The 23,206-nt window shown below is 43.2% G+C and overlaps 1 long non-coding RNA gene across 1 annotated transcript; it reads right to left on the reverse strand.

Annotated features, from left to right (window-relative positions):
* Positions 1 to 21,723: 21,723 nt before the first annotated feature.
* On the reverse strand, positions 21,724 to 22,090 carry LOC125525179. Its single transcript, XR_007291176.1, has 2 exons — positions 22,030 to 22,090; positions 21,724 to 21,909 (listed from the first exon to the last, which is right to left on the reverse strand). It is a non-coding gene; the product is annotated as an uncharacterized LOC125525179 (long non-coding RNA).
* Between the last annotated feature and the right edge of the window lie 1,116 nt (positions 22,091 to 23,206).

The following is a 23,206-nucleotide window of genomic DNA, read 5'->3' on the forward strand; positions in this document are numbered from 1 at the left end:
GCATAAATAGTCTTGATCGCGAGGGTGTGAGATTGCTGAGTCCCCGTGACTCACAGATACTTCCAAAACCAGTTTGCAGGTGCCGATGTTACCGAGCAGGTGACGCAACCAAGCTCAGGAGGAGCTCGATGAAGATCTTGTCCTTTGTGTTGTTTCGTTCTAGTTGATCAGTAGTGGAGCCCAGTTGGGGTCGATCGGGGTCTGTGTAGCATTTGGGGTAGTCTTCTTTCATTTTGGTTCCGTAGTCGGACCTTGATTGTATCTGGATGATGTAATGCTTTATTCATGTATTGTATGAAGTGGCGATTGTAAGCCAACTATGTATCTTTTTCCCTTATGTATTACATGGGTTGCGTGAAGATTACCTCACTTGCGACATTGCTTTCAATGCAGTTATGCCTCTAAGTCGTGCTTCAACACGTGGGAGATATAGCCGCATCGAGGGCATTACAAGTGGTGCCTGAAGCTAATGTGGTGCCAGAAGTGAATGCACCTGAAGCCAATGCAGCACCCGAAGCAAATCCGTTGCCTGAAGCCAATGCCTCTGCTCCTATACCTCCTCCAAGGCCACACACCATCGAGCAAGCATATTATCGTGGACAGCTTGTTACCGTCCGCTGGCCAATCCTGGTTCCTCCGCCTGCTCCCGGACCCCAGTTTGCCTATCGTGTGGAGCACATGCCTCAGGTCCAGAAGCCAAAGCCAAGGCTACCACAGTTTCCAGGTACTGCAACTTCACCAGGATCATTTAATCTGAATGGATTCAAGGCACACAACACATTCTTCAACAGTGCGAAGAACCCCTACACAAGGCCAAGAATCTCTTCGGACTGATTCTGGAGTTACCAGCAGTGAAGCTATTATTCATGCATCTTGTACAATCAGGGACACATCTTCCCTCACATGCATCTTGATTGTGAAGCCATTGCTGGACTGCCATGCCTTGAAGAAGCCCTTGACCGCTTTCATGATGCGGGTCTGCTTAATTTTGTGACTGCAAAGGAACACTGGAATGAAGAACTTCTGCTTCAATTCTATGCTACCCTCCACATTCATGGATACAACAGGATCCTAAGACTTGGATCCTTGAGTGGATGACAGTAGATGTTCATCATGAAGCTAAAGCTCAAGACATCATTGAGCTCACAGCCCTGCCCACTCCTGGTGAATACTATGAACCAGGTTGTCAACAACACCAGAATGCTTCGGAGAGCATTTTTCAGAAGCCAGAACCCAACATGAGTCAAATGATGAGCATGATGAAGCCTTTGCCACGCGACGTTGAATACCCAACTGATTTCTTTGTTGAAGACCTAGAGTATCTGCCCCGCACCATTTATCATATCATTAGAAAGACTCTATGGCATGTCAAAGGACATTCATCTGCAGCGAAGCTTGAAGGAGCAATGAAGACTTTGGTTTTCTATATCTTCAATGGCATAAGCTTCAATGCTCAAGACTTCTTCATCAGGCAGTTGGCTGCATCTGGCTCCGACATTTTTGGTCTGAGGTTCTACGCTCCATGGGTAATGCGCCTTATCAAGCTTCACTCTACCTTCAACTATCAGCCGTCTACGCGCAATCATCTTGTATTCTTGCCAGAGGTTGATCTGTCTGTTGAAGCTATTTACCCAGAGCCTGCTAAGGATCCAATCTATCTTCACAATGTTGATCATCAAAGCTTCACCCAGCCCATTGAAGGAGTTCAGGCAGTCTCTCGTGTTTATCCCTTGGCTGGTAACACACGTGCCCCTCGCGCCCAAACTGACGCCACTAGAAGCACCATTTCCCAAAGGCCTCGAAAGCGATCTCATGTTCTCAATGACCGAGAGCTTCTCATTGCGCTACATCAGAAATAGGATAAGCATCATGACTGGCTTAAGCGTCAGATGCAAAGCCTCTTGGTGGACGTCAATCGCATTCGCAATCTTGCCACCAAGAATGCCTTTGTTACACATGAAACCTGTCGAAGGTCCTGGAAGAGTTTGACTTTGCTCACTGCTGAAGAAGATCTTCAAGACGATGGCTTCACAGAAAGATTCAAGTTTGACTCCACTCCTCCAAGGAATGCTCACTTGCGTCGGACTCCCTTGAAGACTCTGACTATTCTTCCTCAGGTGCCACGGTGAATGCCAGAGTTATCGATGATCAAGATGATGCCACTTCACCAACTCCACCTTCAGCGTGTCTCGACACTGCACAAAGTTCTTCTGCACCACCGGACCTCAACGACGACCCTGCTGCTTCGCCTGCACCTCATGGGAACAAGTAGAAGCTCTATGTCTTCAAACCTTTTTGGTCATTACTGACAAAAGGGGGAGAAGCATATGAGTTGATAGTCTTCAAGCGGGTCCATATGGGTGGTTGCTTTACTTTTGCCAAGTGCTTACAACTCTCTCTTTTGAAACATTTGGTTCGTTTTGAGTTGTAACACTTAAACTTGATGGCCGTCTGCTACCTTTTTCGACACTATGTGATGCGATGATAAATTCCGCATGTGCGACGATAAATTCCACACGAAGTCATTTTGCAGACGTCAATTTTTCATTATGCATGTCATTATCTTCATTATATCATTTCATGCATGATGAATTGTCTTCATAAGTAGAAGAGGAGCTCCGCAAGTACAACCCGCCATGTGCATTTGCATTCAAAAGCAAAATACTTACATGCACATCTTTAGGGGGAGCCTTTCTGCTACTTACGAAGACAATACTTAAAACCTTTACAATTTCACATATTTATATCCCCGTTGAAAACTTCAACCAATTTGTCATCAATCACCAAAAAGGGGGAGATTGTACGTGCATCTAGTGCCACCCCTAGTTGGTTTTGGAGCATTGACGACAAACCTGGTTGAGGGACTAATGTGGTTGTGAGAATTGCAGGATAACACAGGTAGAAGTCCCTCATTGATTCAGTTTTCCTACCGGAGATGACCCCTAAAAATGTATGAAGACATTGAAGTCAAAGGTGGTATGTGAAGACATTCACATTGAAGACTATGACAAGAGAAGACATCGCGTGAAGACTATGGAGCGCGAAGACTTAGTTGTTTCGTCGTTCTTTTTCTTCTTTGTTGAGTCATAGGGACCACCGTACTGTTAAGTGGGGTCCAAGTGAACCAGTCAGAATGACTGAAGTGATGCTTAACCAAAATCCTATGTCTTCGAGCGAAGACAATGAGAGCAAATCTTATCCAGAGCTGGATAAGTCAGCTTTGCTTGTAGCTCAAGTAAAGTTGTCGTGGGTGTTTGAAATCTGGCCGTTGGAACATGTGTCAGTTCCTTAGTGACCAAGGGTCATTTCGGACAAATCAGGCCGGGTTGCCTAGTGGCTATAAATAGCCCACCCCTACACCATAAATTGGTTGGCTGCTCAGAGTTAGTGCACGGCTTTTGTCGTTTGAGAGCAACCCACCTCGAAGCCTTTGAGAGAGAAATCCTTGTGAGGACAAAGCCCTAAACACCCAGAGCCAAAGAGTGTTAGGCATCACTTAAGTCTTCTTGTCTGTGTGATCTGAAGACTTATTACACTTGAGGATTGTGAATCCTCCAGCCGGTTAGGTGTCACGTTCTGAGCATCCAAGAGTCATTGTGGATAGCCGGTGAACGAAGTCTGTGAAGGTTTGGAAGTCTACCTTGAAGACTTACCAGAGTAATTGGGCGATGACTGGGTGTCCTTAGCTCAAGGGGAATAAGGTGAAGACGCGGTCTTCTGAGTTGAATCTCAGCCTCCCTAACCAGACGTACGGTTGTCACAACAACTGTAACTTGTCCAACAAATCATTGTCTTCAACGAGCCACTGGTTCTATCCTTTCCATCTCTTTATTTACTGTTAGTCCTTGTGAAGTCATTGCCTGTTTGCATTATCTTTTGTCTTCACTGAGTGACTGCTTGTTCTGATTGGCTTCATACTATCTTCCATCCTGATCTATACTGCCTAGCTGCTATTAGTCTTTGTTCCTTCATTTCATTGAATACTTGACTATGGCTTGCTTAGTGTAGTCTACCTTCCGCTGCATGGTAATAGGTTTATTTCTATCGTTTGTCTTCGAAACTTCCATGTTTTGAAGACTTTCATAAAAATCGCCTATTCACCCCCCCTCTAGTCGATCACTAGCACTTTCACTTGGGCTGGTGCTTTGACTGGACCGAACTGTGGTCGGCCTGCCGCATTATTCGATGGTGGTATGGGCTCCATCGCCCTGCCATCGTATTGAGAGGGCCACCTATTCTTTGGGTGGCTTTTGACAGAGTTGCTAAGGCCGTGTTCTTCGGCGGCCAAGACCTCGGTCCATATATCATTGAGCAAATCTTGGCTTGCTTAAAGCTGCAACTGCTTCTTTCTTATGCTCCTTGCAGTGGCTATAAGCTGGCGTTTAAAGCGCTCCTGCTCGAGAGGTTCCTTGGGTATGATAAATTCTTCATCGTGGAGGATCTCCTCTTCCTCGGAGGGTGGGAGATAATTGCTGTCCTTCGAGTCCCCGTATGTGGTCTGTTCATCAGAGCTGTCCTGCCCGCCCTCCTATTCATCCTGCTCAGATTCTACCTCAGCAGGGTCTTTGTTGTTCGGGGTGTCGTCTTCTCTGGTGTTGGCAATGTTTTATCTTGGGCGATGTGGCCTAGGGTGCTGGTTTCCGGGCTGTGTACCAGGCGGGTTATTCTCGACCGGATTCTCCTTATCATCGTCGAGAGTGTCGTAAGGTGTGTGTTTCATACACATGTCATACCAGGAAGTGGTCTTCCCGTGTCGAACGGGTAATAAGCTCTGGCCTTGCCACTCATCGTCATCCAAACTGTCGATGTCTTCGGGGCAGGGGTCGGGCATGTTGATTAGGTCTTCAACAGTGGCTACGAGCTGGGTGGCGGGTGGGAAACAAAATTCTCCATCGTCCGCTGAAAGTTCGAACCGAACATAGTTCAGCGACGGGTCGTTTTCTAGGGATAGGTTTTTTAGCGAGTTTAGTATGTCACCCATGAGCACGTGTTGGAAGACATCTACAGCGCTAAACTTGAAGATCGATAACCGATCGAGTTTGGTGTATGCGGGCTCGCAGGGTTCGGAGTTTATCGTTAGAGGCGAGTCCGGGGTTTCGTTGATGCGGATACCGTAGGAAGTGGAATCTGCATGCGGCTCCAAGGTTGCGGAACCGGTAGCCCCCGTGATGGAGTCAAGCTTCCCATCTTTGGGCGATTTGATCTGCTCCGGATTTAAAGCCGGAGCTGCTACAGGAGCTATCTCCTGGGTGCTGCCTGATGACAGGTTTAAGCCATGTTCATCAAGGCGATGGGGAGCGGCTGCCATGGTCTCGAATCCGTCGAAGATCAAGTCTCCACGGATGTCTGCGACGTAATTCAAGCTCCTGAATCTGACCTGATGGCCAGGGGCGTAGCTGTCGATCTGCTCCAGATGGCCAAGCGAGTTGGCCCGCAGTACGAAGCCACCGAATACGAAGATCTGTCCGGGGAGGAAGGTTCCTCCTTGGACAGCTTCATTATTGACGATCGAAGGGGCCATCGAGCCTTCTGCCGACGACACAGTGGAACTCTCAATGAAAGCACCAATGTCGGTGTCAAAACTGGCGGATCTCGGGTAGGGGGTCCCGAACTGTGCGTCTAGGATCGATGGTAACATGAGACAGGGGACACGATGTTTACCCAGGTTCGGGCCCTCTCTATGGAGGTAATACCCTACTTCCTGCTTGATTGATCTCGATGAATATGAGTGTTACAAGAGTTGATCTACCACGAGATCGTAATGGCTAAACCCTAGAAGTCTAGCCTATGGATATGGTAATGAGTATATGCATTGTCCTTTCCAGACTATCCCCTACGGTTTATATAGACACCAAGGGGATCTAGGGTTTACATGGAGTCGGTTACATAAGAAGGAATCTTCGGTCGTCAAGCTTGCCTTCCACACCAAGTAGAGTCCAATCCGGACACGGTGCAGCCTTCGGTCTTCATAGCCCATCAGTCCGGCCCATAGATAACAGACCGGACGCCCGAGGACCCCTTAGTCCCGGACTTCCTCAACTATGCCCTTTCCACCTAAGTCAACTAAAAATAAAGATGATGAAGAATTTGAACGCTTTGCTGAAATGCCGAGGCCAGTCTTTTTGCGTACTCACTTGACTAATATCTTGAAAATGCCTCCTTATGCAAAGTACATGAAATACATCATCACTAATAAAAGAACAATACTGGAAGCTGAAATCTCCACCATGCTTGCTAATTATACTTTTAAGGATGGAGTACCTAAAAACTTGGAGATCCGGGAATACCAACTATACCTTGCTCTATCAAAAAGAATTATGTGAAAACTGCTTTATGTGATTTAGGAGCTAGTGTTAGTGTTATGCCTTTCTCTTTATATAAAAGACTTGATTTAAATAAACTCACACCTACTAAAATATCTTTGCAAAGGGCTGATAAATCAACTTCCATACCTATCGGTATTTGTGAGGATGTGCCCGTTGTTGTTGCCAATGTTACTATTTTGACTGACTTTGTTATACTTGAGATGCCCGAGGACGACAACATGTCGATTATCCTTGGTAGACCCTTCTTCAATACTGCAGGGGCTGTTATTGATTGCAATAAAAGCAAGGTCACTTTTCACATCAATGGTAATGAGCATAGGGTGCACTTTCCGAAGAAACAACTCCATGTGAATGGTATTAATGTTATTGAAAAATCTCCGATAATCACTATTGGAAGTTTCCAAATACCTCTACCTACTGTCAAAAAGAAATATGAAATGCTTATTGTTGGGGACATTCGTATCCCCATTGAGGTAACTTAGTGATTTATGAAAGTTCTTCGGTTTCATGCTAATCGAAAGTGGTTGTTAATAAGACTTGATCAACCTTATTAATGGATCATTTTTGAGAGGTATGAAGTTGATGAATTTAGTAAGCACTACCTTCTGTCCCTACTTTTTGTTTTCTATTTTTATTAGTTAAATAAAATAAAATGCCATGTTTTGTCTGTTTTCTGAATCTTCCGTGCAATAAAAAAATGACCCAAAAATAAAAGTTCTCAGAATACTCTGAAAATTTAATACGATTGTTTGGAATATTTAAGAATTTCTGGTGCAAATAATATCAGAGGGAGGTGCACCAGGTGGGCACAACCCACCTGGGCGCGCTAGGACCCCCAGGCGCACCCTGGTGGGTTGTGGTCCGCACGTGGCCCCCCTCACTTATCTCTTCCCACCACATCATCACCTACCTCCAGAAAAAATCATCACTGCTCTCTCTCTCTCTCTCAAACCCGCGAATTTCGATCTCTTTGCTCGAAGCTCCGCTTCCGAAACTTTTTCGGGGGGATTGTTGCTTGGTATGTGACTCCTCCGTTTGTCCAATTAGTTTTTGTTTTAGTGGTTTATATTTTGAATAATTAGCTACTCTTGGTGCTGATGTAGATGAGCTTGCATGTTGAATTCTTAGAGTTCTAAGTAGTTTGAATGCTTGCTATGGCCTCTATGTATCCCTATGAGTAGTTGATATTAATCTTGTAAAGTTTTGTTGAGAAAATTTTTGTGGACTAATTTTTTTAGAATTTTGTTCATAGGAAAAATATGAATATCTTTAGGAAGTTTGCTTCTAAGAAGAACTCCAAGGGGGTTATTGGGAAGTCTTCTGACAGTGATCTCCATCCTCGGAGGTTGGCGGAAGTACGGCCGTGCGAATGGCCGCACAACCAGTTCTTGGAAGAGGCTGGAATCCTTCAGGAGTTCACACAATATGATGCTAACGTCGGCCTCACCGACTTCATCACAACTGATTGTGAACACTATCATCTCCTCACAAATATCTTTGTTCAAAGTTTTACTTTCCTTCCTAGGAATAATCCCCCTAAGGTGTAGTTTAGTTTATATGCCGAAACCCGTCAGATACCATTTACTGAATTTTGTAATATATGCATGATCCCTTCTGACAGGAGCTTAGTTGAGCCTAGGCCGACAGAGTCTGAGGCCTTTTATCGTACCTTAACAGTGGGAGATGAGAGAGGGGTGTCAGCTATCACTGCCGCTGGCTTGCATTTTCCTGTTGTTCATTACTTTGCTCTTTTCATTGCAAAATGCTTGCTTGCTAGAGAGAAGGTGGGTGCACTTAGTTCACTAGACCTTGCTATTTTATGTCGTGCACTAGAGGGCGACAACACTTATAGCATGGGAGCTACTGTGGCACGTCGCCTCCACAATAATAAGTCCAAGGGTAAAATACATGGTGGGATTTTCGCTACTCGTTTGGCGTCTCACTTCAATGTTAAGATATGCCTTCATGATTACCCTTTGACCAAGGTTTACCTAGACCGCACAGCCATGGAACACCACCATTTTATTGCATGAGATTACCCTGACATCCCTATTCCTTATAACTTGGTTTTTAGCACTGAAACTCATGATATTATTCCATTGCCCGCTCCTGCTTTCTTTGATCATGTTGCCAGGGGTGGATATAGGATTATGCCTGTGGACATCATCGCCTATCGGAATGACCAGGCTACAGAGGAGGAGGAAGAGCCTCAGCAGTGGGATCAGTGGATGCCCGCTCCTCCGTACCCCTACTACCCAGGCTTCTGATTGATTACCAAGGTAGGCCAAAAGCCTATGCTTGGGGGAGTACGTGTTTCCCACTGACATTACATTCATGTTCACTCATTTCATTTGTCGGTGTCCACACTTTTTCATTGTATCATCCATGCTTAATTTTATTCTCTCACTTTCTTCTTGTGTGTTTGAAAAACCTTAGAAAAAACAAAAAAATTAGTTGTAATTAGTTTACTTTCTATGCATGCTTAGCTGTAGCATTGAAAAGAAAACCCCAAAAGATTTCCTTGTTCTTCTTTTTCTTGTTGGGAGCTTTCCCATGTATATAGTTTTCTCGTTTTTGCTTTCCCTTTTATTTGCTTGTTCAAGAAAACCAAAAACTCCAAAAATATTTCAGTGTGTTTCTCTGAATTTCTTTTCTTTTTATTCAAGTCTTACCGAGGAGAAGACCATGATGAAAATGCTGAGTGGATCTCATTTGAATAATTGTTGATCTAATAAAGAGCCCATTTTACCTTGTCTTCTCCTGTTGAATAAAATGTTCGCAGATTCCAGCTTAGTCCACAGCACTCTTGCACTATTACTATTTTCATATCATTTGGTCATGCAAGTGAAAGGCAATAATGACGATATTCAATGAACTGGCCGTGGTAGAGAGAAACAGGTATGAACTCGGCTTGTTCTGTTTGTTAAATATGTTTAACCTAGTATCCATGATTCAACCCATTATGATTAAACATGTTTGCAATGACAATTAGAGATTATAGTTTCTCATGCCATGCATAAGTAGCTAGGAGTGGATAATGATTTGTCTTGGATATCAACATTGTGTTAAAATGATTGTGATGTAGTATGATGATATGGTATCCTCCTCTGAATGTTCGAGTGGCTTGACTTGGCGCATGTTCCTGCATGTAGTTGAATCAAAACAAACATAGCCTCTATGATATTTATGTTCATAGTGTTCATATCCTACTCATGCTAGTGTCCAATGTTACTTATGCATAATGCATGTTCATGACCATTGTTGATCTCTAGCCGGCCGCTTCTCAATCTATTTGCTAGCCTTCGCCTGTACTAAGTGAGAATTCTGCTTGTGCATCAAAAACCTTGAACCTAAATTTATTCCAGATGAGTCCACCATACCTACCTATGTGCGGTATTACCCTGCCGTCCTAAGTAAATTTGTATGTGCCACCTCTAAAAACTTCTAATAAATATCCTTTTTGTGTGGCTGGATCATTCATGGAACGACATGAGGTGGTTGGTATCTTACATGCTAAGCGGGTTATTCTCAGGTTGAGTGTTTAATCACTCACCGTCGCACGAGAAAAGGGCAGTAATAGGGATTCCCAGTCCCGAACTCAAAAATGCAAATAATTAAACAAAACTCCCTCGGGACTGTTGTTGGTTTGGATGACACCCATTGTTTCGGATAAGCCGTGGAGTGTGATTGTTGGTGGAGGGGGAGTAAACCTTTACTATTATCGCTTGGGAACCGCCACTAGCGTGCTTAGCATGGAAGATATTGATAAATGATACTGGTGAAGTAAATGAGAAGGGTGCATGTAGCGACCAGACCTCAAACAGTCTGATCTCCGTGCTCCGGTGTCATCCCTGGATCAGTAATGCTGACACCACACAGTACTTGAAGGATTTATAACAGAGTAGCAATCGCACACTTATTACATCGAGTGTCTCAAAAGAGAACTTATTACAATAAATATGGCTTAAGGCCATCTAATAACAATAACAGCGGAAGGCTTGGAAGATAAGTGAGTCCATCAACTCCAACGGCATCACTGAGTATAGAACCACGACGTAAAAACTCCTTAATCGTCGTCTGAAAAGTCTGCAACATTAACGTTGCAGCCCGAAAACAGGTCAGCACATGGAATATCCTAGCAATGTAACACATAGAGAGTAATGGAATGAAACAGCTATTCTATATGCATCCTTGGCTGGTGGAAGGCTCTGTGGTTACAGTTTTGTGTAAAGCCAATTTTTCCCTACAGCAAAGGAATAAATTATTTAACTATCATGGTGGTTGTGAAACATCGAGAATGGTTGACAGCATTCTCAATCCCAATTAAACATCATTAAACAAAACCCAGCAAAATTAATTTAGAGTAACATGTTGAGATTCACATGATAATCCAAGTACTAGATACTCAAGATGTCCATAACCGGGGACACGGCTAATCATGATTAGTTTATACACTCTGCAGAGGTTTGCGCACTTTTCCCCACAAGACTCGATCGCCTCCATTTGGTTTCTCGCACTACATGGTGTTTGAGAAGACGGATGACCGAGACATAGTCTTTCGGAAGCGCTAGCACCTTACGATCGGGTAGACCGGACCACCTACATCCCCTACATCTGCTAGTCTACCACTATAAGAGTTCGCATGACTTAGTCAACTATGCTAGAGCCCATAATAGCTTGTGGCTGCACACGGAAGTTTCTAGCATGAATAATCTCATGATTCCCTTTGAGCCCAGGTGGCGGTCCAAAAGAAAACAGGCAAATCCTGGAATACCCAGGTACCTCAATCCACCCAGATGTGTGTTTAAGTTGCCACCTTAGATAAACCATTAATTAACACATCTGTCATGGATATCACTCACCCAATCCACGTCTACTAGCATAGCATGGCATAACAAGCAAACGTAGAAGTAACTCCCAAAGGGTTGATAATAAACTGGTAATAGGTACTACCGCAACTACTTCCCATCCCACAATTTAATTAGATCCTAATCATGCAATGTTTGAGGATTGATCTAATGCAATAAAACTGGGTAGTAGGAGGTATGATCAAAGTGTTACTTGCCTTGCTGATGATCCGAAACCTAGAGATTCGAAGTAACAGGCAGCGCACTACGGGTATTCTATCACAGACAAACAAACAAGCATACAATAAGTACTCATCTAATGCACAGGTAAAAGTCAAATAAGAGAACTAACCAGAAAGTTCAACTTAAGAAATCCGGTTTGCAAAAAGAATCAAATCGAACGAAACAACTAAAGTCAAACGGCGAAAGAAAACAACTTCGTTCTACTAATCTGGATCTAAGGCAATTTTTACAATGGCAAAAACTTGTTTAAGTTGGTTAAATGGATAGTGGGTTTCAAGACAAAACTCCAGGCGCTTGAATCGCCTGATTCTGATAAACGAGCGTATACTAAAACAAAAATCAGATCAGAAATCGCGATCAGAAAATTATCGCGGAAAATCCGAGAAAAAGAAAAACGACGAACAGATTAACGAACGAACGTTCGTTAACCGGATCTAAACGACGAATACGTTCGTTAAAACAAACAAACGAGCGAACACTCATTATTTAGACTAAACTAGAAATAAAACCGATCTAAGAAAAAAACCTAAAAAAAACCGACGAAAACCGACGGAAAACCGATCGGTTTTTTTCGAGAAAAAAACCGGGGCACGGAAATCGAGGCGACCTCGGGCGGCGGATCGGCGAGGCCGCGGGCGGTGGCTCCGGCGAGGCAGCGGCGTCAAGCGGCGGCGGCGGGCGGCGCGGGCGGCGGCGCTGGCGGCGGCGGGGCGCGGGGTTCGAGGGGCGCGGCTAGGGTTTGGCTCGGGGGTGGGCTACCCCGGCTTATAAAGCCTGCCGGGCCAGAGTCCCAGGCGGACACGGCCCGGTTAGGTCGGTGCGTGTTTTTTTAAAAATAATTACGCGCAGAAGAAAAATAAAAAGAAATACTAAACGGACTCCAAAAATCCCGAAATAAATTTTCCCCGACTTCTAAAATCAAGCCGGACAAAGTGAACATTTATTTGGGGCCTAAATGCATATTTTTCCTAAATTCAATTAAAATATCGAAAAACTCCGGAATAAAATCTTATTTGAATTTTTTATTAAATCCTCAATATTTCTTTATTTTGGGAAAGTCATTTTATTCCCTCTCTCATAATTTTGTAATAGAAATTATTGATGATAAAATAAATAAAATCAAATGATCCTATTCTTAAAATTTGAGAAAACTCAAATATGAAAATAACGAAATCCCCAACTCTCTCTGTGGGTCCTTGAGCTGCTTAGGATTTCTAGGATCAAAACCAAAAGCAATAAAATATGATATGCAATGATGATCTAATGTATAACATTCCAAATTGAAAATTTGGGATGTTACAAACCTACCCCCCTTAAGATGAATCTCGCCCTCGAGATTCGGGTTGACTAGAAATTAGGTGAGGGTGGTCCTTGAGCAAATCTTCCTCTCGCTCCCAGGTGGCTTCGTCCTCCGTGTGGTGGCTCCACTGAACTTTACAGAACTTGATAACCTTGTTGCGAGTGACTCGGCTGGCAAACTCAAGAATCTTAATTGGTTTCTCCTCATAGGTCAAATTGTTATCCAACTGGATTGCTTCCAATGGCACTGTATCCCTCAACGGTATGTCAGCCATCTCCGCGTGGCACTTCTTCAACTGAGAAACGTGGAACACATCATGAACTCCTGACAATCCTTCGGGCAATTCCAACTTGTAGGCCACTTCTCCCATACGTTCCAATACTCGGTATGGTCCTACAAATCGTGGTGCTAACTTTCCTTTAACTCCAAAACGCTTTGTTCCCCGAAGTGGTGATACTCGAAGATAAGTTCTATCTCCAACTTCGTAAACTGTCTCCTTGCGTTTAGAATCTACATAACTCTTCTGTCTGGACTGGGCTATCTCGAGCCTATCGCGAATCAATTTCACCTTCTGTTCAGACTCCTTAATCAAGTCAGGTCCAAACAACTGGCAGTCTCCAACTTCATCCCACGACAACGGGGTCCTGCACCTCCTTCCGTACAAGGCTTCGAAAGGGGCCATCTTTAAACTGGATTGATAGCTGTTGTTGTAAGAGAACTCTGCATATGGCAGATTGTCGTCCCAACTAGATCCATAATCTAGCGCACAAGCTCTCAGCATATCCTCCAAAATCTGATTGACTCTCTCGGTCTGTCCATCTGTCTGTGGATGAAAAGCTATACTGAATTCTAGCCTGGTTCCCAAGGTTTCGTGCAACTGCTTCCAGAACTTTGAGGTAAACTGGGTTCCTCTATCTGATACGATACTCCTTGGAACTCCATGCAGACATACGATCCTGGTCATGTATATCTTTGCCAACTTTGCACTGGTATAGGTAGTCTTCACTGGAATGAAATGAGCTACCTTTGTCAAACGATCGACTACAACCCATATCGAGTCATAGCCTGAACGTGTTCTGGGCAATCCTGTGATAAAATCCATGTCTAGCTTATCCCACTTCCATTCGGGTATCGGCAATGGTTGTAGCAATCCTGCTGGCTTCTGATGCTCTGCCTTCACTCTCTGACATACATCACAAACTGCTACGTACTCCGCAATATCCTTCTTCATTCCGGTCCACCAGAAAATATCCTTCAAATCCAAATACATCTTGGTATTTCATGGGTGAATCGAATATGGTGAATCATGCGCCTCTTGCAGTATCAACTTCCTGATCTCCGGGTCATTGGGCACGTAAACACGGTCTTCAAACCATAAGGTATCGTGCTCGTCCTCACGAAATCCCTTAGCCTTTCGCTTGCTAAGTTTCTCCTTAATAGAAGCAATCTCCTTGTCAGTCCTTTGGGCTTCTCTGATTTTATCTATCAATGTAGACTGAATCTCCAATGCTGCTACATATCCTCTCGGGACTATTTCTAAACATAACTCTCGAAGATTTTTGACTAACTCCCATGGTAATTCTCCTGTCATTAGGGTGTTGACATGACTCTTACGGCTTAATGCGTTGGCTACTACATTAGCCTTTCCGGGGTGATAATGCAATTTCATATCATAATCCTTGATGAGCTCCAACCATCTCCTTTGTCTGAGATTCAACTCCTTCTGTGTGAAAATATACTTCAAACTCTTATGATCCGTATACACCTCGCAATGGTTTCCAATCAGAAAATGTCTCCAAGTCTTCAATGCATGCACTACGGCTGCTAACTCCAAATCATGCGTAGCATAATTCAACTCATGAGGCTTAAGCTGTCGTGAGGCATATGAAACAACTCTCCCTTCCTGCATAAGCACTGCTCCAAGTCCTCGACGTGAAGCGTCGCAATACACCTCATAATCCTTGGTCTGGTCTGGCAAAATCAACACTGGTGAAGTAACCAAACGTTTCTTCAACTCCTGGAAACTAGCCTCACATTCCTCCGTCCATATGAACTTGGTATCCTTCTTCAACAACTCTGTCATAGGCTTCACAATCTCCTTTGTCTGAGGTTTAACTCCTTCTGCGTGAAAATGTATTTCAAACTCTTATGATCCGTGTACACCTCACAATGGTTTCCAATGAGGAAATGTCTCCATGTTTTCAATGCATGCACTAAGGCTGCTAATTCCAAATCATGCGTAGCATAATTCAACTCATGAGGCTTCAGTTGTCTTGAGGCATATGAAACAACTCTCCCTTCCTGCATAAGCACTGCTCCAAGTCCTCGACGTGAAGCGTTGCAATACACCTCATAATCCTTGGTCTGGTCTGGCAAAATCAACACTGGTGAGGTAACCAAACATTTCTTCAACTCCTGGAAACTAGCCTCACATTCCTCCATCCATATGAACTTGGTATCTTTCTTTAACAACTTAGTCATAGGCTTTGCAATCTTTGAGAAATTCTCAATAAATCTCTGGTAGTATCCTGTGAGTCCAAGAAAACTCCGGATCTCTCCAACTATTGTTGGTGCTTCCCAATTGGTCACAGTGATAACCTTTGTGGGGTCAACTACTATTCCTTCTCCGGATATAATGTGTCCGAGGAATCCTACTTCCTTCAACCAAAACTCACATTTGCTAAACTTGGCATATAGTTGATGTTTCCCGAGCTTTCCAAGAACCAAACGCAAATGTTCCTTATGCTCATCTTCATTCTTTGAGTAAACCAGGATATCATCAATGAACACTACGATGAACTTATCCAAAAACTCCATAAACACTTTGTTCATCATGTTCATAAAATATGCAGGTGCGTTAGTCAGACCAAATGACATAACGGTATACTCGTACAGCCCATACCTGGTGGTAAAAGCCATCTTGGGTATATCCTGTTCCCGAATCTTCAACTGGTGGTATCCTGATCGCAGATCGATCTTGGAAAATACCTTAGCCCCTTGCAATCGATCAAACAGATCATTGATCATCGGTAGTGGGTACTTGTTCTTGATTGTTACTTCATTCAATCCTCGATAATTGACAACCATCCTTAACGATCCATCCTTCTTCTCCACTAGAAGTACTGGCGATCCCCAAGGTGAAGAACTTGGGCGAATATAACCTTTATCCAGTAACTCCTTAATTTGCTTCTTAATTTCCACCAAATCCTTTGCAGACATCCTGTATGGTCTCTTCGATAATTGCCCTGTGCCTGGCAATAGCTCAATCAAAAACTCAATGTCTCTATCCGGTGGCATGCCTGGCAACTCCTCTGGAAATACATCAGGGAATTCCTTTACCGCTGGTACTTCCTCCTGCATAACTCCTGTTAAGCAATTTACTTGAGTCCTCTTTGGCAGATGTCGGGATACATACTTGATCCTTCTCCCTTCTGGGGTGGTAAGCAAAATTGACTTACTAGCACATTCAATATTCCCTTCATACTTTGATAACTAATCCATGCCTAATATCACATCCAATCCTTGGGATTCCAATACTATTAGGTCTGAGGGAAAAACATAGTTACCAATCCTTAATGGTAACCGATCACACCATAGACTAGCCATATATTCTACTCCAGGCGAGGTTACTAACATGGGTGACCTAAGGGCTTGGGTTGACAGTTTATACTTATCCACAAATCCCCTGGATATGTATGAATGCGATGCACCAGTATCAAAAAGAACGAGTGCAGTAAATGACTTAACCAAAAACTTACCTATTACTACATCAGGCTGAGCTTCAACCTCCTCCACGCTAACGTGGTTCACCTGTCCCCTGTTGAAAGGGTTCGGCTTCTTCCCAGAGCTTCCATTGCTATTTCCATTTTGTAATTCAGGACATTCATTGGCATAATGTCCGGTCTTCGAACACTTAAAGCAAGTGACTTGGCTCAGGTCTTTCTTGGCTGGGGTTGATGGGTTGGTGCGGTTCTGGCCGTTGCTTCCTCCATTACCATTACCATTCCTAGGGCCATTGTGATTCTGCGAGCTACCTCCTCCATGGGTATGCTGAAATGCTCCTCCCAGTCTGGGGGTAAATCATGGCTTCTGCTGAGCTCCTGAATTGTACTTTCCTTGTTCATACTTCCTCTTGCGATTTTCAATTTGCTGCTACTTCCCTTCAATCATAAGAGCACGATCTATCAACTCCTGGTAGTTGTTGAAGGTTTCTTCCATCAACTGCATGCTCAACTCATCATTCAGTCCTTCCAGAAACTTCTCCTGCTTAGCTGCATCCGTAGCAACGTCATCTGGGGCATAACGTGCTAATTTACTAAAGTCCTCCACATACTGGCCAACTGTCCGTCCTCCTTGGCGCAAGTTGCGAAACTCTCGCTTCTTCATGGCCATAGCTCCTGCTGAAACATGGGCAGTTCGAAAAGCCTGCTGAAACTGGTCCCATGTGATAGTGTTGACAGGGAAAGTGGCTGTGAAATTCTCCCACCATGATGCTGCGGGTCCTTCAAGCTGATGTGCGGCAAACTTCACCTTCTCCGCATCCGTGCATCCTGCGGTGGTCAACTCTCTAGCTGTCTTGCGGAGCCAATCATCTGCTACTATCGGCTCGGTGCTACTGGAAAACACCGGCGGATTCAGGCTAAGAAAACGGGCTAAATGATCAACAGGTGGTGGTGGTGGTGGGTTGTTGTTGTTCCCCTGATTCTGATTCTGGACTAGCAACTGCATCAATGTGTTCTGCTGCTGGATCAACTGAGTGAGCTCCGGTGGAAAGGTAAATCCGGGGTCACGTCTCGGAGGCATCTGAGGGTTTAGAAAAGATGAGATTTAAGAATAGAGGAGGTCTAAAGAGAAAACACTACCCATATGCACATGAGGCAAAAGCAAACAATTCACTTCATTCATTCAATCAAACAAGGGCATACAATCGATCTAACTATCGCAAAAGTGCTCGGACTATAATATTTACATGGTGGACTACTACTACTGATGAGGTGGTCTACTAGAAATATTCTTCGGTTGCAGACTCCATGATATCTGCTCCGGCTTCTTCAACATAGTCATCATCGCTATCATCTGGATCCGAGTCAGTGTCGTCGGTGATGATGTAGTCTTCTGGGAGAATCTCCTTGGGTTCTTCATCTTCATCTACTGGTGTAGGTCCTCCCATAAATATCTCGATCTTCATTGTTAGGTCGGCATTCTTGTCCACTAATACTTCAATTTCTTCTTCATAATCTTCACGTGTAGCCTTGAGTTCTTCCTCCAGTTCCTTGATTCTTGTCCTTGCCTTCTTCAGGTCTATCATGTCGACGCACATCTGGTTCTCCTGTCGTCGAATGTGCTGGTTTAACTCCTGGATAAAAGCTGCAACTGATCTATCCTTCCTGGTGCTGATCATCTCCCAGTGCTCATCTCGGCATCCACAAATCTGGTAGATAGTATCCTTGAGATCATTGTGGTAGACTTCTCCAATGCATCCCATGGCGATGTGAGCTGCCATGCTCTTCCCTAGACTCCAAGTTGGTGCATCAAAAGAAAACTCTATGGGCTCAGTGACTGGCATGAACGTCCTTCCTGGAACTTGAACTTGAATCATCCAGCGCTCTTCTTCAGGTAAAGTGGCATTGTAGGTTCCGGTGAAGCTTGGTACTCCTATGTTCAGGTATCTAGTGACTTCCTTCAAGTGACGTCCAAAGGGTGTATCTTCATCCGGTTGCGTGAACTTGTTCCTTGCATCCGCCATCCTAAAGAGTAGAAAAGATGAGAGGTCAGAAGAGAAGAGAGTGAATAGTGATCTAGGTCTTTAGCTTAGTGGTCGTGTCCTACAGTCAGCGTGTGCTCTGATACCATCTCTGTAGCGACCAGACCTCAAACAGTCTGATCTCTGTGCTCCGGTGTCATCCCTGGATCAGTAATGCTGACACCACACAGTACTTGAAGAATTTATAATAGAGTAGCAATCACACACTTATTACATCGAGTGTCTCAAAAGAGAACTTATTACAATAAATATGGCTTAAGGCCATCTAATAACGATAACAGCGGAAGGCTTGGAAGATAAGTGAGTCCATCAACTCCAACGGCATCACTGAGTATAGAACCACGACCTAAAACTCCTTAATCGTCGTCTGAAAAGTCTGCAACATTAACGTTGCAGCCCGAAAACGGGTCAGCACATGGAATATGCTGGCAATGTAACACATAGAGAGTAATGGAATGAAACAACTATTCTATATGCATCTTGGGCTGGTGGAAGGCTCTATGGTTACAGTTTTGCGTAAAGCCAATTTTTCCCTACAGTAAAGGAATAAATTATTTAACTATCATGTTGGTTGTGAAACATTGAGAATGGTTGACAGCATTCTCAATCCCAATTAAACATCATTAAACAAAACCCAGCAAAATTAATTTAGAGTAACATGTTGAGATTCACATGATAATCCAAGTACTAGATACTTAAGATGTCCATAACCGGGGACACGACTAATCATGATTAGTTTATACACTCTGTAGAGGTTTGCGCACTTTTCCCCACAAGACTCGATCGCCTCCGTTTGGTTTCTCGCACTACAGGGTGTTTGAGAAGACGGATGACCGAGACATAGTCTTTCAGAAGCGCTAGCACCTTACGATCGGGTAGACCGTACCACCTACATCCCCTACATCTGCTAGTCTACCACTGTAAGAGTTCGCACGACTTAGTCAACTATGCTAGAGCCCATAATAGCTTGTGGCTGCACACGGAAGTTTCTAGCATGAATAATCTCATGATTCCCTTTGAGCCTGGGTGGCGGTCCAAAAGAAAACAGGCAAATCCTGGAATACCCAGGTACCTCAGTCCACCCAGATGTGTGTTTAAGTTGCCACCTTAGATAAACCATTAATTAACAATCTCACATCTGTCATGGATATCACTCACCCAATCCACGTCTACTAGCATAGCAGGCATAACAAGCAAACGTAGAAGTAACTCCCAAAGGGTTGATAATAAACTGGTAATAGGTACTACCTCAACTACTTCCCATCCCACAATTTAATTAGATCCTAATCATGCAATGTTTGAGGATTGATCTAATGCAATAAAACTGGGTAGTAGGAGGTATGATCAAAGTGTTACTTGCCTTGCTAATGATCCACGAAACCTAGAGATTCGAAGTAACAGGAGGCGTACCCCGGGTATTCTATCGCAGACAAACAAACAAGCATACAATAAGTACTCATATAATGCACAGGTAAAAGTCAAATAAGAGAACTAACCAGAAAGTTCAACTTAAGAACTCCGGTTTGCAAAAAGAATCAAATCGAACGAAACAACGAAAGTCAAACGACGAAAGAAAACAACTTCGTTCTACTAATCTGGATCTAAGGCAATTTTTACAGTGGCAAAAACTTGTTTAAGTTGGTTAAACGGATAGAGGGTTTCGAGACGAAACTCCAGGAGCTTGAATCGCCTGATTCCGATAAACGAGCGAAAAGTTATACTAAAACAAAAATCGGATCAGAAATCAGGATCACAAAATTATCGCGGAAAATCCGAGAAAAAGAAAAACGACGAACGGATTAACGAACGAACGTTCGTTAACCGGATCTAAACGACGAATACATTCGTTAAAATGAACGAACGAGCGAACACTCGTTATTTAGACTAAACCGGAAATAAAACCGATCTAAAAAAACCTAAAATACCGATGAAAACCGACGGAAAACTGGTCGGTTTTTTTCGAGAAAAAAACCGGGGCGCGGAAATCGAGGCGACCTCGGGCGGCGGATAGGCGAGGCGGCGGGCGGCGGCTCTGGCGAGCCGAAATATCGGAAAACTTCGGAATAAAATCTTATTTGATTTTTTTATTAAATCCTCAATATTTCTTTATTTTGGGAAAGTCATTTTATTCCCTTTCTCATAATTTTGTAATAGAAATTATTGATGATAAAATAAATAAAATCAAATGATCCTATTCTCAAAATTTGAGAAAAACTCAAATATGAAAATAACGAAATCCCCAACTCTCTCCGTGGGTCCTTGAGTTGCTTGGGATTTCTAGGATCGAAACCAAAAGCAATAAAATATGATATGCAATGATGATCTAATGTATAACATTCCAAATTGAAAATTTGGGATGTTACAGTGCATGTCTCAAAATATCATTTACCTCTGTTTTAAAAACTTGAGCACTACAAGAAATATGTCAACTTGTGACCATTACTTTTGGCCGCTGAAAGGTCATTGTTTTTCATTTGCGACCTTTTCTTGACCAAAAACAGAAGGTCAAAAGCTGGCGGTCGTAAACTGAAATTAACGACCTTCTGTAAAAGGTCGTTGGTTCTTCGACCAAAATTTTGGTCACTAGCAGCCTCCCTAGACCATGTAGGATCCAGCATGGCAAGCTGACATGGATAAGAATCAGCCCGGTCCAGTTCGGTGTTTTACATGGGCCGAGCCCAACAATTTAGCCTTTCTATATTATTTTTTCCTGTGAATTTTTTGGTCGACTTCATGGGACAAGCCCAACAATTCGGCCTTTTAATTTTCTGGGCCATGGCCATTTTGCGGACCATTTCGTTAAGCCTTGTTGTTCAGTTTTTCCAGAAATAAACAATGTTCCAGTCCACTATTATTTTTGCCGTAGCCTTTTTAGAGCCCATATATTATTTCGTCCAATAGAACATTTGGTCTTTTTATTCACTGATTTCCAGTTTACACATTTGAACATCAAACACTCAATAATTCTCTTGATTAAATGATTAAATTTAGAATCATTTAGCCAAATACACACAACAGCACATACAAGTCCGCACGTCCAACATCAACTTAAACAAGCAAAAACAGATACACAAGCACATACAAGTGTGTTTACAAGCAAAAACAGATACACAAGCACCAAAACATGGTGCAACATCAACTAAAACCGTGGTGCGCATCTCAATGCCTCTTCTGGTCTTCCGTCGCAGCAACAGCAACCTAAACAACATTAGATCCTGATCCAGATCACCAAAAAAAACATTATTAAATGTTTAGAGACAATGCCATCAACATGAGGCGGTAATCCAACATAACACTTTGTCAGCATATTTTACATATGCAAATAACTAAGCTTACTGTATAAGTTTAAGATCCACATGCAATGTGAAACTGAATTGCCAAATAGCAGCATGATACATTGGTACAAGTGCAGGTCATCAATGAACATCACTGTAACAGGTTCACCAGAAGTTCTATGATGCATCCAAACTTGTGAAATTCGTGCATAGATTCAAGTATGATACTAAGTGAGCAGGTAGAATCACCCAAGCATTGAGGCAAGTGTCTCACCTGCGGCAACTGACCAGGAGCGAAGTTGAGCATGGCCGGGGCAGGAGTAGCTAGAGTAGCACGACTGGCCTTGAGGTTCGGGGCATCCACAGCCTGCCTGGCATTGGGTGCCCAGAGCGAGGGGAGCATTGGGGTGTGCCTTCATGATGAAGGAAAGCAGCATCAGAGAGTTAAAGACTAAAGGACATGTGGTAGCAAAAGGAATATCAAACTGCAGTCATAACTTGACTGTGAAGTTAAGGAACTTGTTTAGTCTTTACTTTGCAGAGAAGGGAACATGTAGGTTCATGATAACTAATGTACTAGTATACAAGTGGTAAATTAGAAGATCCTCTGCACAATGAATGGGCAGATCCATCCTTGAACCCACTCTAATGGCTCGGAAAGATTAATCTCAAACAACAGCCAAATTCCAGAGTGCTCAGGCCCAAATTCTACAAGACGTCTTAAATACAGTAATATACAATACATCATAGCAAACTGACTAGACTAGTTTAGTTTGTACAACCCACTAAATAATTCAGCAATAAGAGCATACAACTACAGCAAAATAGAGCATAATTCAGTTCTAATATGCACGACTGAAACTACTCCAATTTTGGTTTTAATATGTATACATCACGCATCATTGACCATGGAGCATACGGCCACAGCAAAACAAGGGAGCAATTCAGGGAAAGGAATACTACAGTTGCTTGAGACATGTGCTACTCGCTCGAAAGTAATCAGCAACCAACGAGTCAATAAAAGTGTGCAAGTAGGCCACTCTACCCAGTGAGATTAATACACTACAGAATCTATATGATGTGTAGTAATTAACAAGATGATTGTATAGTTGGTATTTCCAATAGCCGAGGTACCCATACATATATATTTCTCTAGTTCTAATTCCCTTACATGAGTTCCATATATACATATCTCATCTTAAAACTGTACCTCAGCCACACAAATCTGTACGTGCGACTACATTTGAGCATGTCTTGGAGGGACTATAATTATGGCTTGATATTACTCAACATACATGTCAACAGAAAGAGGAGAACATCACAACACATTTTCATTTTCGAAAAGCACATTAAATAAAAGCCTTTTGACTATTTTATTGTTTGCTTGTCACTAAATTGAAAATATTTTTGAGTGTACAGCAGAATGCAACCAAGGAAGCAAAACATTTAAA

Source organism: Triticum urartu, chromosome 7, assembly GCF_003073215.2.
Source record: "Triticum urartu cultivar G1812 chromosome 7, Tu2.1, whole genome shotgun sequence".
Lineage (NCBI taxonomy): Eukaryota > Viridiplantae > Streptophyta > Magnoliopsida > Poales > Poaceae > Triticum > Triticum urartu.